Here is a 16383-nt window from a genome sequence, read left to right as displayed (position 1 = left end):
GAAGACCTAAGACAGTTGAGCAACTAGAAGCCTGTATTAGGCAAGAATGGGACAACATTACTATTCCTAAACTTGAGCAACTTGTCTCCTCAGTCCCCAGACGTTTGCAGACTGTTATAAAAAGAAGAGGGGATGCCACACAGTGGTAAACATGACCTTGTCCCAACTTTTCTGAGATGTGTTGATGCCATGACATTTAAAATCAACTTATTTTTCCCTTAAAATGATACATTTTCTCAGTTTAAACATTTGATATGTCATCAATGTTGTATTCTGTATAAAATATTGAAATATGAAACTTCAACATCATTGCATTCTATTTTTATTTACAATTTGTACAGTGTCCCAACTTTTTTGGAATCGGTTTTGTACCTAGCAACAACCCATCATACAATATAAACTGCCTAGTAACACCCTAGAACCATTCAGAATGTGTAGCAGCCACCAACTGTAGCAATCACCCCAAACACCATATCAACCACCTAGCAACACCATAGGAAACACCCAGAACACCATATCAGCCACTGTAGAAACCATCCAGAACACAATATCAACCACCAAGCAACTACTTAGCAATAACCCATAACACAATATCAACCACCTAGCAACACTATAGCAACCACCCAGAACACCATATCAACAATCTAGCAATGCCTTATCAACCCTCCAGAAACACTCAAGAAACTACATAGCTTTCAAAATTCAAATCAGCATCAAACTTTTAAAAAAGACACAAAAGTATCACAGAATGATCCCATGTGACACAACATATATTCCAAGTGTTCTAGGAGTATACGATAGGGTTTGGTGAAAGACAAACCAAAATGTAATGTATTATTTGTAACTATCCCTTTAACAAACTTTTCTTTTCTAGTTGTTCGCTGCAGCTAGAGCACAGAACAAAAACAGTGTAACAAATTCCTTCAAGGTGCTATGAAAGGGTCACCTCGGGTCATAACTTCAATCTGTCAATAACTCAACAAAATAAATGCAGCTGAACCCACCATAATGCTTAAGGGACACATAGACTGCATGTTTATCTCAATAATGTATGAGGCTGCTTCAGAGATCTTTGCATAGAAACGCACAGCTGTTTTTAGCTGTTGTCTAAAGGAAAACACCACATGGCCGACCATCGCAGCTGAAGTTGTTATAAGATGCATTACATTTCAAGAGCACTTGTATTTATTCTTTCGCTGTAGCTTAACAAGATCCTTGATATAAACACCCACTACAGTTCATATGACGACGGCTGAATGTGTGAATGTAAACAGACTAGACATTCTCGCTGAAGGTTCATTACCATACCGGAGAGTTCTGCGAGGCGCAAGGGATGTCTGAGGCGGGACTGCAGGTTCATTTAGTTCACGTCAGGTTCAACTAGGAGCATGATGATTTTTGTTGCATTGCCTTGACTCAGTTTTATGAGTAAAACACTTTTTGTGTGTGAAATAAAATGGTTTTCTTATTTTAGTCCATCATGCATCGCTGCCTTCAGATCTATTATGTTACATAATTTCTTTGGCTATATATATATATATATATATATATATATATATATATATATATATATATATATATATATATATAAATTGATTCAAAACAAAAGATTCATAAAGATTCATAAAGAACCACTGTAGTCACATGAACTGTTTTAAATATGTCTTCAGTAGCTTTCTGGGCATATGAAAGTGTTCATTATCTTGCTGGTGATGCAGGCCTCACTGAGCCATTGGATTTCATCAAAAATATCTTAATTTGTGTTCAGAAGATGAACGAACGTCTTACAGGTGTAGAACGACATGAGGGTGAGTAATTAATAACATTATTTTCATTTTTGGGTGAACTAACTCTTTAAGTTATTAGATTGCCAGCTAGGTCAGTGAACATGTGAACTCAATCCTTGTCCAGATTTAGTCATAAAAAAAAAAAAAAAAAAAAAAATTGCAATTCATATATGCAATGACTTGATTTCACCTCTTATATGAAGAGTATGTTTTGAATTAAAATTCATTTTGATATTTTTGGTGGATACTAAATATAACAAAATAAAATATAACAAAATAAATATAATTTATATATATATATATATATATATATATATATATATATATATATATATATATATATATATATATATATATATATATATATATATATATATATATATATATAGGGTGATAAAATTGTCCTGATATCATAATTAAAGAGAAAAAAATAGAATATTTTTTATTTTATTTATTTTATTTTATTTTGTAATTTCATTATATATAGTTTTTCTTCTTTCATTTAAAAATAAAATGTAATTTCATTAACTGATTTGAAAAGAAAACTTTAAGTAGCTTACATAATATTTAATTATTTCTTTATTTTTATTACCTAGAATTTGTTTTGCTTAATATTTAAAATAATTATTAACATTTGAACTAAATGATTTTTTTTCTTTTCTTTTTCTTTGACAAGGCAAGGTTAGTTCATGTTGTGTTATATCATGAGTTGTCACTGAATTAATAACTCATGATATTGGTCTAATACTCATGATTAATAACTCATGAAAAATAAATTTCATGGGAACCAAAAATGTACCCACAAGAACAAAGATTTCGGATATTGCCATCTGTGTGGGGGCATTTTGTCCCCAACACAAATGTTGTATTTGTGATTTCTATATCGCCCTACACTACCCCTAAACCTACCCATCACAGGAAAAAAAAACATTTTTTTACTTTCTCAAAAAAACTCATTCTGTATGATTTATAAGCCTTTTGAAAAATGGGGACATGGGGTAATGTCCTCATAAGTCACCCTCTCCTTGTAATACCTATGTTATACCCATGTCATTGTACAAATTTGTGTCCTGATATGTCACAAAAACACGCGCGCACACACACACACACACAACGAGAATGTTTTGTTCAGGTCCACTCAAGGTGCTCCAGTACAGTGTGTTCTCTCTGGTAATGCAGACAGGCAAAAGGGTGCAAGTTTTTTTTTTTTTTTTTAAAGTGACAGCTGCCATCAGAGATAAGGTAATTGAAATGAAAAAAAAAAAAAAAAAAAAGCAAGTTCAGATCAAAGCGAGAACCACGGACAATTTCTGCAGGGAAGCCCTTTCATTGTTATAACATTTCCCCTTTCGATGCCTCTAATATTTCAGTCTGTTGTTACTTTCGTATTTTCATTTCACATCAGCCCCACTTGACTTGGAAAAGTGGCTGGAACTCAGATCCATCCCATTAAAAATGCATTATCCAACTCCCTCCAAAGCATTATGCACTGAGTACTGCTGCAAATCCACTGCCAACACCACTGAACAACACAGTCTGAACATATAGCTTACATTTGGCCAGAAATATGAGAATGAGAAAACTGAACATAGGTATTATGGAAAATATTGCTCATCGTAGCGTTATATTTGTTATAACCCTTGCAGAAAAGTAATGTGATGGTTTTTGTGGTACAGTGATGGTATCAGATGGTAATGCAGGGTACTTTTATACACTGCAGGTCATTTGGAATAATTATGATTTTTAAATGTTTTTGAAAGAAAGCTGAATTTTCAGCATCATTAATTCAGTCTTCAGTGTCTCATGATCCTTCAGAAATCATTCTAACATGATGATTTGCTGCTCAATAAACATGTCTTATTAATATCAACATTGAAAACAGTTGTGCTCCTTCATTTTTTTTTTTTTTGTAGTATCTCAAGATTCTTCTAATGCCAGTGTGTTCTGGATGGTTGCTTTACTGTCTCAAGTAAAAAGGACCTGATATGGTCCCTTTTCATTTCAGGTCTATGGGACTTTTTGTCATTGCGAGTGAAAATGGTAAATTCAATCACTTAGGAAAGTAATAGAGGTAATAGAAGAGTGGTGCAAATGGCACTAGACAAAGTATGGTTTCAAAACAGCTTTTCAAACTCAACAGGAGGCCATGTACTGTTGTATATTCACAATTTAACTTTAGTAATTTTAGACAACTTATGTAGATGATTCTCCACATATGACTTGTTGTGAGCACATGCCATATGTTTCTTCAGTAACAACAAATGCAGAGGCTCTAAAGATAACATCTGTCCAGGCATCAAAGTCAAGTTGTCAGAGCCACAATGACTTTAATTAAACTGCCAAATCCACCTAAAGCCATGTATTGTGTTAAGATGTAAGCGTTGTTTGTTGAGATGCAAAACACCTTTTTTAGCAGTTCAGATCCCCAAAAAATTCCATTAAGTCTGAAGAAACTGTAAATCTTTTTGCTATCAAGAGTTAAACTTACTCAATAAAACACCCAGATTTTGAAAAAAGTTTTACAGGAATAGTGAAGTTCCATTTTTTAAATTGAATATGGACATTAATGAGTCCACGAGTCCAACTAAAAGGCATATTTGTGGTTCAATACAAGTTAAGTGCAATCAAGAGCATTTGTGGCATGATCAGGGCCTAAAATTAACACTTGCCAAGTGCCAAATGGACATAAAAATCGCTGTTGGTGAGTATATGTCAATCTCCAGTTGGCCAGTAACCTTTTTTTTTTTTTTCTAACAGTGCAAAATTGCGAGAACATGAATGTTAGCAAACGTGAATGACGCCCGGGGCAGTTTAGTGCTGCATCATCATGAAAGATTAAGCATTACCAATTTAAATATTTAAGCTCAAGAAGACGGGAAAGGGAACGACTCAATTGGGAAAATGGGAAAGGGAAAATCAATTCAGTACTTCTGCATCTCAGACAGCGTGTGAATACTGCATTGAGTTCTTTTTCATGTGTTCTTGTGCTTGAACAGACATATTCAAACAAAATTATGTCAAAATGTCTGTCTTGGCAAGTATCCTTGTAAACATAGTCAGTTATGTCTTAACTGAACATAAACAGTTGAGAAATAAAATGCATGTATATCAGTATATTGGATATGTGCATTAGCTCTTAAAGTGACAGCAGCCTAATATTCCTGCTGCTGTCTATGTTTGTAATGTTAATCAACTCATTCAACATTGAATGTTAATCACTCATTGCTCTTGACTGAATAACTTTTGAAACTTTAATAAGGATTAATCTCTGTCTCATGGCTGGTATAAAAAAAAAAAAAAAATTATGGTTGGTAAATTTACTTAAATCAGGTGTGGCAAAAAGTTAGTTTTATAGGCTCTGGGCATAATGATGATTAGCACAACAAAAATTTTGACTCATCCCTTGTTTTCTTAAAAAAAAGAAGGTTACGGTGAGGCACTTACAATGAAAATGAAATGAATCAATTAAAAGCAGAAATGTCAAGCTCATAATTTCATAAAAGCACCAACATTCTTCTGTTAAAACTTGTATTGTTTAAGATTGAAAGTTTTGTTATTTTAGTATTATTTATTTGCATTATAATATTTATTAATATTTTGAATTAGCATTTGTTTTTATATTTTCGGTTATTGTTTTAACTTTAGTTTTAGTAATTTTTATATGCATTTTTGTTTATTAATTTTATTTTTACAATTATTTTTTGTAATTTCAGTACTTATTTTATTTCATTTAGTTGCCAAGGCAACATTTCTAAATATTAAGTTAATAACATACCTACATAGGTTTGTAACAAATTTGCATAATGTCCACCTATGGTTTTCATTGGCTGCCTGTAAACAGTGTCTACTTTGCCTTGCCCTCAAACACTGTAGTTGTAGCTGAGGACTGGAAGAGTCTTGTCGACATGTCGAGAAGATGATGTGAAGTCACTTTGCTGCACTTCTAAAGGATTAGGACTTGGGCTTGAAATGATACGGTAAAAGCAACGCCATCGTTACTGTTTGTATCACCGTGTACAGAAGTGCGGAGAAAGCCTCCAGAGCCAAAATTCAGATATGTTAATGATGATTTGGTTTCCGACACATACTGTAAGCGTTCAAACAATCACAACAGACTGGGCCACCTGACCAATAAGAGTAGAGTAGGCTCATGAAAAGAAGGGGTTAAGAGAGACTGAATCTTCGAATGTAACGTTTTCAGACTCTGAGAAATGAGATGATGTACAATGTAAAATATGAGAAAATTAAATGTTTTTTGACATTGGATCCATGTAAACCTATTTTTGGAGACCTCCGAAACAAAATTAAGTACATATAAAAGCACAAAAAATTAAAATTAACAAAACAAGCTTTAATCTGATTAATGAGAACAATAATTCTAATAGTTTTAGTTAGCAATAACATAAGTGATTAAAAAGTTGTTTAAATTATTTTTATATTTTGGCTATACTATTGAAACTATTGGCTCCAGTGCCTTGCTGTAACCTTGTAACCTACAGAATGTCTTTTTTCTAAAAACAGAAAAGGATAAAAGTGGTTTCAGATGTAAATTGTGTGGTTATCAACATCATGCAACAAGCGGCATTTTCATTTTTGGCTGAACTATCCTTTAAGGATTTTATGCAATTTTATAACACATTTGCAAATAAACACAATAGGCAGATTAGCATTCTGCTAACACTAGCATCTACCCAAACAACCGCATACATGCTCCCGAACTGGGTATGATAAGATCTAATCAAGAAAGTAAATGTTCATTTTCTGTTCTTTGTCAGTTCACGGCACGTGTGTCTTCTCTCTGGTGCGAGATAGCTGCTGCCTCAGATAAATCAACCTGTTCAAAAGGATGTGTGCTGATAAGGCTGTTTAAGCCAGCCAGTTTTAATTAGCACTTGGTTTACACTCAGCGTAACTCATTAAAATTTCAGCAGTGGTCGAAAAAGTTGAGGTACTGCAAGCAAAACGGCTCACAATGTCTCTGAGGACTTGATTTTGTTTTTTTAAACCACTTCAAAGAGATGAATGCATGCTTCCAGTATTTGTTGTGATAATTGCTGGGCCTCCCACATTTTTGTTATTTTATATAAATTACCTATTATAAATAGGGCATGCTTTTACAACATTATTGCATGGAATAGAAATGATAAAGGGGTATAGTAAACGGTTCTAAACTAACAGAATATACTTGCCAAAGCCTTAAATAGTCACAGTTATAATTACTTACAATGTGTATAGGCCTGTTGTGACGAGCAGGGCGGGCGAGAGCCGTGAGGGAACGGCACGAGGCCGGTGACGCGAGTGATAATCAGCGTCACCTGCGAGGCGTGCCGGCCTCGAGTCTCTCACGGAGGAGCTCCAGAGGCATAAAAGGAGGAGCGACTACAGTGAAGGATGAGAGAGGACCAGGCCTGGGGCCTGTACCATGATGGTAGATGAACAAACTCAGGGTTATAGGATTAGTTTCGAGTTGACAAAACCAAACCACTCCAATCCGGCTTTGTTGGTACCATGATGCTGATCATCAACTTTCTCTGTCAACTCAGGCTTTGATCCTGAGTTTGTGAAGTGTGTGCACATGAATCTGTGACATCAGTGGTGAACAGCCAATCACATGCCTTGCAACAGAAATAAACTGTGATTCACTTCTCACGAGAGAGCCAGCGATATTCAATTCACTGAAAATTAAGAATTTAAACGCATTTACACTAATGGAAAATACTTATCTTTGAAAGAGGACACATAAAAGAAATGATCTTTCTCTATCAGTCCAAGTGAAGTTAGTTTATATGGTTAATAATATATAGCGATAGAGACTCAAACATACAAGCTCACATGTAGTCATATTTAAATAGTATATTTACACCTTATTTATATTAGCCTACATATGATCAATATTCATTGAAACTAAGTGCTTAATAACAGCTGTTAAACTAAACTTGCATGTGTGTAATGGATTAATAAAAATATAGATCATATACAAATCGTATATAAATTGTATTATCATTAAAACCAGACAATTTCATCATTAAATATTTGTTTTTACTATATAATGACCTTTAATTTGGAGGAAGAGAAACTGGGGGAGTGACTTTATTGCGTTGGGTGTGTCAGTGTCACTTAGCTTACACCTGATTGGTCCAATTTCAGTTTGAGATCTCTAACCCTGAACATAACCTGCCCCGGAGCAGGTTAGCCGTGGAGTGTAAGTTACCATGGCGATGAACACCGCTAAAAGCCAAGTCACTTTCATGGTACCTAAAACCCAGGATTGGTGCAAATTAATCTGAAATTTACCTGGCTAGCCAGCTAATCCAGCTTCATGGTACAGGCCCCTGGACTTTATTTTATGTTTTATTATGTTTGTGTGGCCGGCAGACGTCCGCGAGGGTCTGCCGGCATTACTTTCGTTTTGTTGTTTGTTTATTTTGAGATTAAAGTTTTGTTGAATGTTCGCCGGTTCCCGCCTCCTTCTTCCCACGTCTACTGACCTCGTTACACCTGTGTTTCATTTACCCCTTGTTGTTTTGAATATAAACATACTGATACTGTGTAAGATACTTGGGTCTGTTATATGTGGAATGAGTTTGGTTTATCCAATAATGGAAGATGTAAGAGGTAATATAAGAGACTACAGCAGACCGCATTTCCCTTCACCAGGAAACCATCAACGTGAGGTTTTCATACTCAGACTTATAACCGTTGACACACCTCATTTCCTCTCATGTTGTCTCAGGTAAGTCCAAGGGATTCTGAGCATAGATTTTAAAGCATTCATGGACATGGACATTAAATAATGTATGCCTCAGCTGAGAGTGCAAATAGTGGGTCACTGTTAACATCAGTGATTCGTGACATGAATCCCAAAAGCTCAATTTCTACTTTCTTTGACCAAATCTTCACTTCGGCTGCACTGACCCTCCAGTCAGCATGTTCTTTCACACCGGGTGCCTCTTCAAATCATTTGCATTATACTTAGTCACTGACAGTGTTAGGGAAAGTTCCTTTTAAAAGTAATGCATTAAAACTACTCTCTAAAAAAGTTACGTTTATAAAAGCTACTTAAATGTCCTAACTGAACTAAGGCCTAATCCTGGCTTAGTCTAAAGGCTTGTTCATACCAAGAACAATATTTTACTATAAAATTACCATTAAAGATACTGATCTAAAAATCTTCCTAAATATAAAAGAATAGTAGAGTTCACACCACAGCTATAACGATATAGAGAAAATATATCATTTAGATTGCTTTCAAAGTGATTTTTTTCCAGCTGATAAAACACTGGCAGCCAATCAGAATCCATTCTAATTTAAGGGCTCGAGCATATTAGACAACATTGCGGAAAAGTTAATCGCAGAGGTCCAGAAAAAGCCACCACTGGTTGACAAGTCAAACCGGCTTTTCAAAGATACTTTAAAGAAAATGGATATTTGGAAAACAATCATTCATACCCTTGGAATAAATAGTGAGAAGTATTAAAGATGAGATTATTATGCCAGGCTAGCAAACAGAGTAACAAAAAATTACCTCAGGTATCCAGCGCTATTTCGACAACATTGTTTTGCTTCCTTTGAATTAACAGTTAAAAATTCCAGGCATTGTTTTTATTCCACTATATTGACTTCGTCAGCTAAATTCATTGTTAGATTAGATCGATTACACTAGCTAGTCATGTTAAAGCCATGTAAATGCAATAAGAACAGCAAAAACATGTACACTTTGTGTACACATCGTTCATTGGTGTGGACACAAATATAGTTATTGTCCTTGGTGTAAACACGCCTTAAGCCCTGTCTGTGAAAACGAGCCTTTGTGTCTAAGATAAGTTGTTTCTTATCACATACACTGTAAAAACTTTTGCTGAGCTTCAGTTGAAGTCTTACTAACAGTCTTTCTGACTGAGAATCAACTACCCCAAAACAAAATTCCTGAATCTATAGGCAGGAACACACCAAGCCAACGGATGGCCGTCAGGCAGTTTATGTTCGTCGGCCGACTAAGTATTCTCAGTGTGTTCCACACCGTCGGCTGAAGTTGGTCAGCTTTTTTTCGGCCGATTTGACATGTTGAATCCGCGACGGAGCTCGTCGGGCCATCCGATCATTCTGATTGGCTGTTCAGCTACTGCCACCTGCTGGTACGGAAAGGAATTTCATCTTACACAGGCGCAGAACGGATGTGCTACTTGGCCATCGGCTGTTGAGCGTCGGTTTTGGTGTGTCAGGCCAACTTTGGACACAGATGCTGCCGACGTGAGCCAACCCTGCAGTCTGCTTTCATCGCCACTAGTTCGTCGGCGTCAGCTTGGTGTGTTCCTGCCTTATCACCAATCCTTTTTCTGGTCTGGACTTCATTTATTTCATCAGGTTAATTAATCATGCATGGCATATGCTTGCAAATAGGGCATGTCTCCAGCTTATCAGCAAATGAAAACAAGATGACAAAAAAATTGCTTGCTTTAATGCAAAAGCATCCATACAAATAGGTGTCAGTATAAAATCCAAGAGCACTGGCATTTGAAACGCATGATAATACCAGGTGAAAATGGTAACATATCAGGCTTTATGGGGTTAAAACACTATAAGGGGAGAAGAAATCACAATGCTCAATGTGGCAGCTAGTCCCACCTCACAGTTAAAAGAGCCAATAATCTTTGTGAAGGAGACATCATTTGTTTGTTTACTCAAGAATGTGCAAACACGAGCAGGACTAGCCTAGAATGGTGCAATTTGAACTCAAGAAGCACAATTTACCATATACTATTGTTTTCAGATTTTATTTGTGATTTTAAATGTGTTACCAAGTGATCTGAAAGAATTATCCTTAAACCCCCTTTTAGGTCTAAACCTTTATTCTAACAGAGCACACATCGGAATAACACTTGAAGAATTCTAAATGGGTTTTCATATTTACTCAGTGCAACTAAAACATCTCAGGAATATCTTGTTTATGGCTGGTCCTTTTACAGAAACAAGCCATTTTGTCTTCATGACACTCATACACAAGTCATTTATAATAAGTACATACATGTTTGTTTCTTTTTTATATAGACCTAAAGATAGTGTTTCACAACAATATACAATATTAAAAACATATTCTCTACTGTGAGGGAGCCAATAGAAACCAGTTAATAGAAAAGGAAAAGATATTCTTAAATTACTCTGGACATGGGCAATAAAGCCCAGCTAGTCCAACCGCTGATGGGTTCCATAGTGTTCATATTACTGATGCACTGTAATATTCATTAGGGGAGACATATCAACCAGCAGGCTGCTGTGTTTCCATAATGACTCCTAGTGGATAGAAATAGCCATATATCACTTAGCACTGCACTGAAATACCAAAGCAGGACTGTATTGTTTGCCAAACATGACTATGATACTGCTAAAAAAAAAAAAAAAAAAAGTGTAAAAGTGATTTTTCTAAGTGACAAATAAAACAAAGATTATTGGAGTACATTTTCATACTTTCTACTTTAAAATTTCAAAATTGTTCAAAAAAGTAAATCCTACACCATTTTTTTAGCGTAATACAAAACCTTGATAACCTAAATAAAACAGGCCTGCAGTTGACCTTACGTAGGATTTAGAACTTATTTCTTATATTTTATGAAGAAGATGTGAGTGGTGCTTTCCAACTTTCCGCTACGATGCCACAGTATTGTGGTTTGCCAAGATAGTTCTAAGTGTCCAATCCATCATATTATGGGTTGACCTCAAGAAAGGTGCGATCATCTCGGGTGGTCTTGATTTCATGCTTTACACTGTTTTAGAAAAAAAATAAGAATGAGATTTAGGAAATATCTAGGCCATAGGACTATACAGTGCAGCCTTTGAAAAGGCTCTGTGGGCCTAGCCTAGATCTGCAATCTGCATGGAGTAGGTATGTGTGTATGTGTCAACTACCTGCCTAAACTGAGTGAACCAGTGCACTAGAAGAGACTCCCCATTGACTGTGTGACAGTATGGCGGTGATATGATGAATGGGCTGCTTCTGTGTCATTTAATTACTTGCATTTTCAACTTGCTGGAGCACAATCATAATATTATTGAAAGGAACAAAGGAGCAGTTGCGATTCTTAGAACAAGGGGATTGATAGGGATCAAATAATAATGGATTATTTCTTGGTTCCACAAAGTGCACAGATCAAAATTGGATAATTCAATCAATCATTTGAAACGCAGGACAACTCAATTAGTGCTAAATGGAATGTAATTTCAAACGATGGATAAGATAGGTCCTTCAGTTGTTACTCATAATTAATGTTCGTGTCCGAGGGTATGACAGACAGCAGGACTGATTCTTGACTATTATATCTGAGTGGTGTCCCTCAGGGAACTGTTCTAGGCCCAGTCGAGTTCTAAGAAAGCACATTTGTCAGCAAACGTCACCCTATAACACATGGAGAAAACTATTAATTAGCATTAGTAGTTCTGTACGCAAGTTTTTTTAAACTAATCACCTGAGCTGTAAATGCCATTTGAATCATTGAGGAGCCACAGGACAACAGTCGTAAATCCTTCACCAATGACTATCCTGAAGTGCGAAGGCACCCAGGGAAATAATATGTCCATTTCACATTAGAAATACATGCCTCCACCTACATTTCTGCAGAAACACAAAAAAACTTTATTGACTTACTTTCACACAGTTCCTTGAACAATACTATATTATGACCTCAAAACGCTTTTACCATAGTGCATAATTTGTAAACTAATACATTTTCATGTTTGCATCACATAACCAGTCTATATATGTGGCTTTTCTGACATAGTAAACTAGCTCGGTAACTTGAGATGCGGAACACTCGGGAAAAACAAGTCCCATGAAGGTACGATAAAAGAGCTAGTAGAAGCAAGCTGAAAGGGCATGATTGCTTAAGCAAATGCATTTTTATCTCGTTTTCATTTGTTAAAGGGTTAGTTCACCCAAAAATGCATTTATTACTCACCCTCATGTCGTTCTACACCTGTAAGACCGTTCATCTTCGAAACACAAATTAAGATATTTTTGATGAAATCCGATGGTTCAGTGAGGCCTCCATTGCCAGCAAGATAATGAACACTTTCAGATGCCCAGAAAGCTGCTAAAGACATATTTAAAACACTTCATGTGACTACAGTGGTTCAACCTTAATATTATAAAGTGACAAGAATACTTTTTGTGCGCCAAAAAAAAAAAAAAAAAAAAAAACAAGTTTATTCAACAATATCTAGTGATGGATGATTTCAAAACATTACTTCATGAAGCTTCGAAGCTTTACAAATCTTTTGGTTTGAATTGGTGGTTTGGAGTGCGTATCAATCTGTCAAAATCACGCCCCCCAGTTGTGAATCATTGAATTTTCGAAAGACTTTGACAGTTTGATATGAGGGTGAGTAATTAATGCAGATTTTAAATTTTTGGGTGAACTAACCCTTTAACACTATTGCCGAAGTTTTCGATCATTTTAGTGTAGGTGGTATGGTATTCGCAAACGGTTTTAGCACATTTTCTGGACATTCCATTTCAGAAATTCTGTGATATAGTGCATACAACAATCAACATAATAAAGTGTTGCCAGATTCACATTCATATGTTTCATATAAAACTGAATGCAACTGAATAGCACCAATCACTAGACATTTTACTTTAAAAAGTGTCATGAAATGTGCGAGAAGCAACATAATATAATTTTGCAGAAAGTGTCTTCAAATGTGCGTATACATTCAGTGAGCCTTAGTTGCTCTCAAGAGACTGCCAAAACATCTACTAAGTCTAATGATGATTTTAGTTTGTAGCTGGTATCTTCCTGCAGAGGCTCCTCTGGACACGTTAGCCTGTCAAACCTTGACCCCTTGGTTGAAACTTCATATTTTCAGGGAATATTTTCAAACATTTTTGACAATTAAATGTGAATTGTGGTATTTGTAGTAGCATATCTATGACCTCTCTTATCCTATGAGAATGAAAATATTATTCACTAGAATGCAACACGGTCTTATCGGAATGCTGTACTTTAATGATCAAAAAACAGAAACATTTTGTAGCTCAGCCTGCCATGCTGCTGGAACTTCCAAATCACAGTAAGGTAGAGATTTATGACCCTCTTGTTTATCTGCAAAGGGCCATGCACTAGGGGAGCCATGGCTTTTCAATTGTTTTTCCTGTTCTGGTATATAATGAGTGTATCAATCTGAATTAGTCAGCACATGCATGCCGCAGTTTACTAAGTCTGTAAATTTGATGTGCCTCAGACATTTCTTATGTTACACCATCTTGCATATAGTGTTGCAGCACTAGAATGGCTTCTATCAGGATTGTGTACGAATCATTTTGCAACCCATCAACAAATCAGTAAGGCTGCCGTTTTAAAAAATTCACAGAGTCATTAGCCGCCGCTGCTCTAATGTAACCTCTGATTGAATTAAGATAACAAGAGACTGCATTGAATTTCAGAGAGAGGAGTCATGGGTAAAGCTTTGATCCTGTGCAGAGAGAGAGAGGCATGTAGGCTGATATTCAAAAATCCAGACCTTTTCGCCCATCCATTTACACAAATGTTGTAAATGGGCTGTGAAAATGTAATGTGAGAGGTATAAACATATCCCAACACTCCAGACGTATATCTAGTAATCGACAGAATGGCCCAGGGATTTTATCTGTCTGCCATTACCAGAAGAAAAAAAAAAAAAGATATCACCAGTTCACAAGTTCATATAATCCTTGAAAGTGTTAATCCTTGATAATAGTAGTTAATTAAGAGGATAGAAGGATTTAGAATGAGGCAGAAGGGTCAAGGTTGGGCTGGCAAGAAAGTCAAAAACCGTAAACATGAGAAACTAAACACAGAGCGTTCAGAAATGCAGTGCTGACCTATAGAAGACTTCGCAAAGAATGACAGAGATAATCAGGCTTGTATAGGCAGAGGTAATGAGCTAACGCAGGGGTCTCAAACTCAAATTGGCTGGGAGCCTTTGCTGTGATTGACACCTCATAAGAAGGCCATTTTAACATTCAAGCACACGGAAGCACAACCTTTCTGAAAATGTACTTTCCTTTGCATCATTTCCCATTTACTTCAAATTGCATTACTAAAATATTTTTGCCATACTTAAAGAAATATAAACAGCAGTGTCTCTATCATTGTTACATACAGTATTATTTTTTAACAGTTACTGTAGTTGCCATCAGGTGGCGCATCAGTCACCTGCTGCCATCAGGCGGTGCTTTGACTATACTGAATATTGCTATGTAGATGTCTTCAAGCCAGGACTATTATCAAACATGTGAAGTTTGGAGCAGATCAGAAATTATATGCCTGAGCTACTACAACTTCCTGTTTCGTTAATCGCATACATTAGCACTTAGCCAAGAGTTGCATGATGTAAAGCATACCATTTCCTGTTGCTGGCAGGTAGTGCTATGACTAACTGAATATTGGCATATAGATGTCTTTAAGCCAGGACTCTAATCACATATGTGAAGTTTGGGGCAGATCAGACATAGTATGCCTGAGTTACAACAGCTTCCTCTTTCATGGCGAAACATCAGACTTTGTCAGACTGTCACGGACACACCCTCCAACGAAAACTCAAGATCTTTGCAATTTAACATGGCTAAAGCCTTAAGATTAGACTGACCATATATGATGTGGTTCTGTTTGAATCTCTATGAGCACTTAATCACAGTGTAAAACATGTCATTTCCTGTTGCCGGCAGGTGGCGCTATGACTGTGACTGAATATTGGCATGTAGATGTCTTCAGGTCAGGACTCTAATAAAACATGTGAAGTTTGTGGTAGATCCAACATTGTATACTCGAGTTACAACAACTTCCTTTTTCATGGCGAAACATCGAACTTTGTCAGGCTGCCACAGACATGCCCTTTGGTGAAAAGTCTAGATCTTCGCAATTTAGCGTCACAAATGTCTTTTGATTAGACCTACCAAATATGATGTTGATCTGATTAAAGCTCTAGGAGTTCGTTGAAGTTGAACGTCTGGAAATGGCAAAAACTGCACAAATCTTGCAAAGATAATTCAAAATATCTGACTTCCTTTTGGTTTTCAGATTTTGCTCCAAGAAACTTTTTTGTAGTTATTGGGCTGTTAGATGTGTGTTCCGAATTTCATACCTGTACGTGAAACATAGGGTCAGGGGCACTTCGTTGAAGTGTTGTAGGTGGTGCTATCGAGCCATTTTGCCACACCTAATTCTAAAACCCATATCAGACGTAAATTTTCACCACTTGTGACGAATCTGCAAAGTTCAATGAGTTTTCAATCATATTTAGGCTCTCAAAAATGTGATTCCCCTTTCATGGCGAAACATCAGATTTTGTCAGTCGCCACAGACACTCCCATCAACGAAAACTCTAGATCTTTGCAATTTAACATCGTGAAGGCCTTAAGATTAGACTGACCATATATTATATGCTTGTGGTTACATTTCTATGAGGAATTATCACAGTGTAAAACATGTCATTTCCTGTTACCCACAGGTGGCAATAATGACTGTAACTGAATATTGCCATGTAGATGTCTTCAGGCCAGAACACTAAAAAAACGTGAAGTTTCGGACAGATCGGACATTGTATGCCTGAGTTACAACAACTT

Source organism: Chanodichthys erythropterus, chromosome 17 (assembly GCF_024489055.1).
Source record: "Chanodichthys erythropterus isolate Z2021 chromosome 17, ASM2448905v1, whole genome shotgun sequence".
Lineage (NCBI taxonomy): Eukaryota > Metazoa > Chordata > Actinopteri > Cypriniformes > Xenocyprididae > Chanodichthys > Chanodichthys erythropterus.
Note: the sequence above shows the minus strand (reverse complement) of the source record.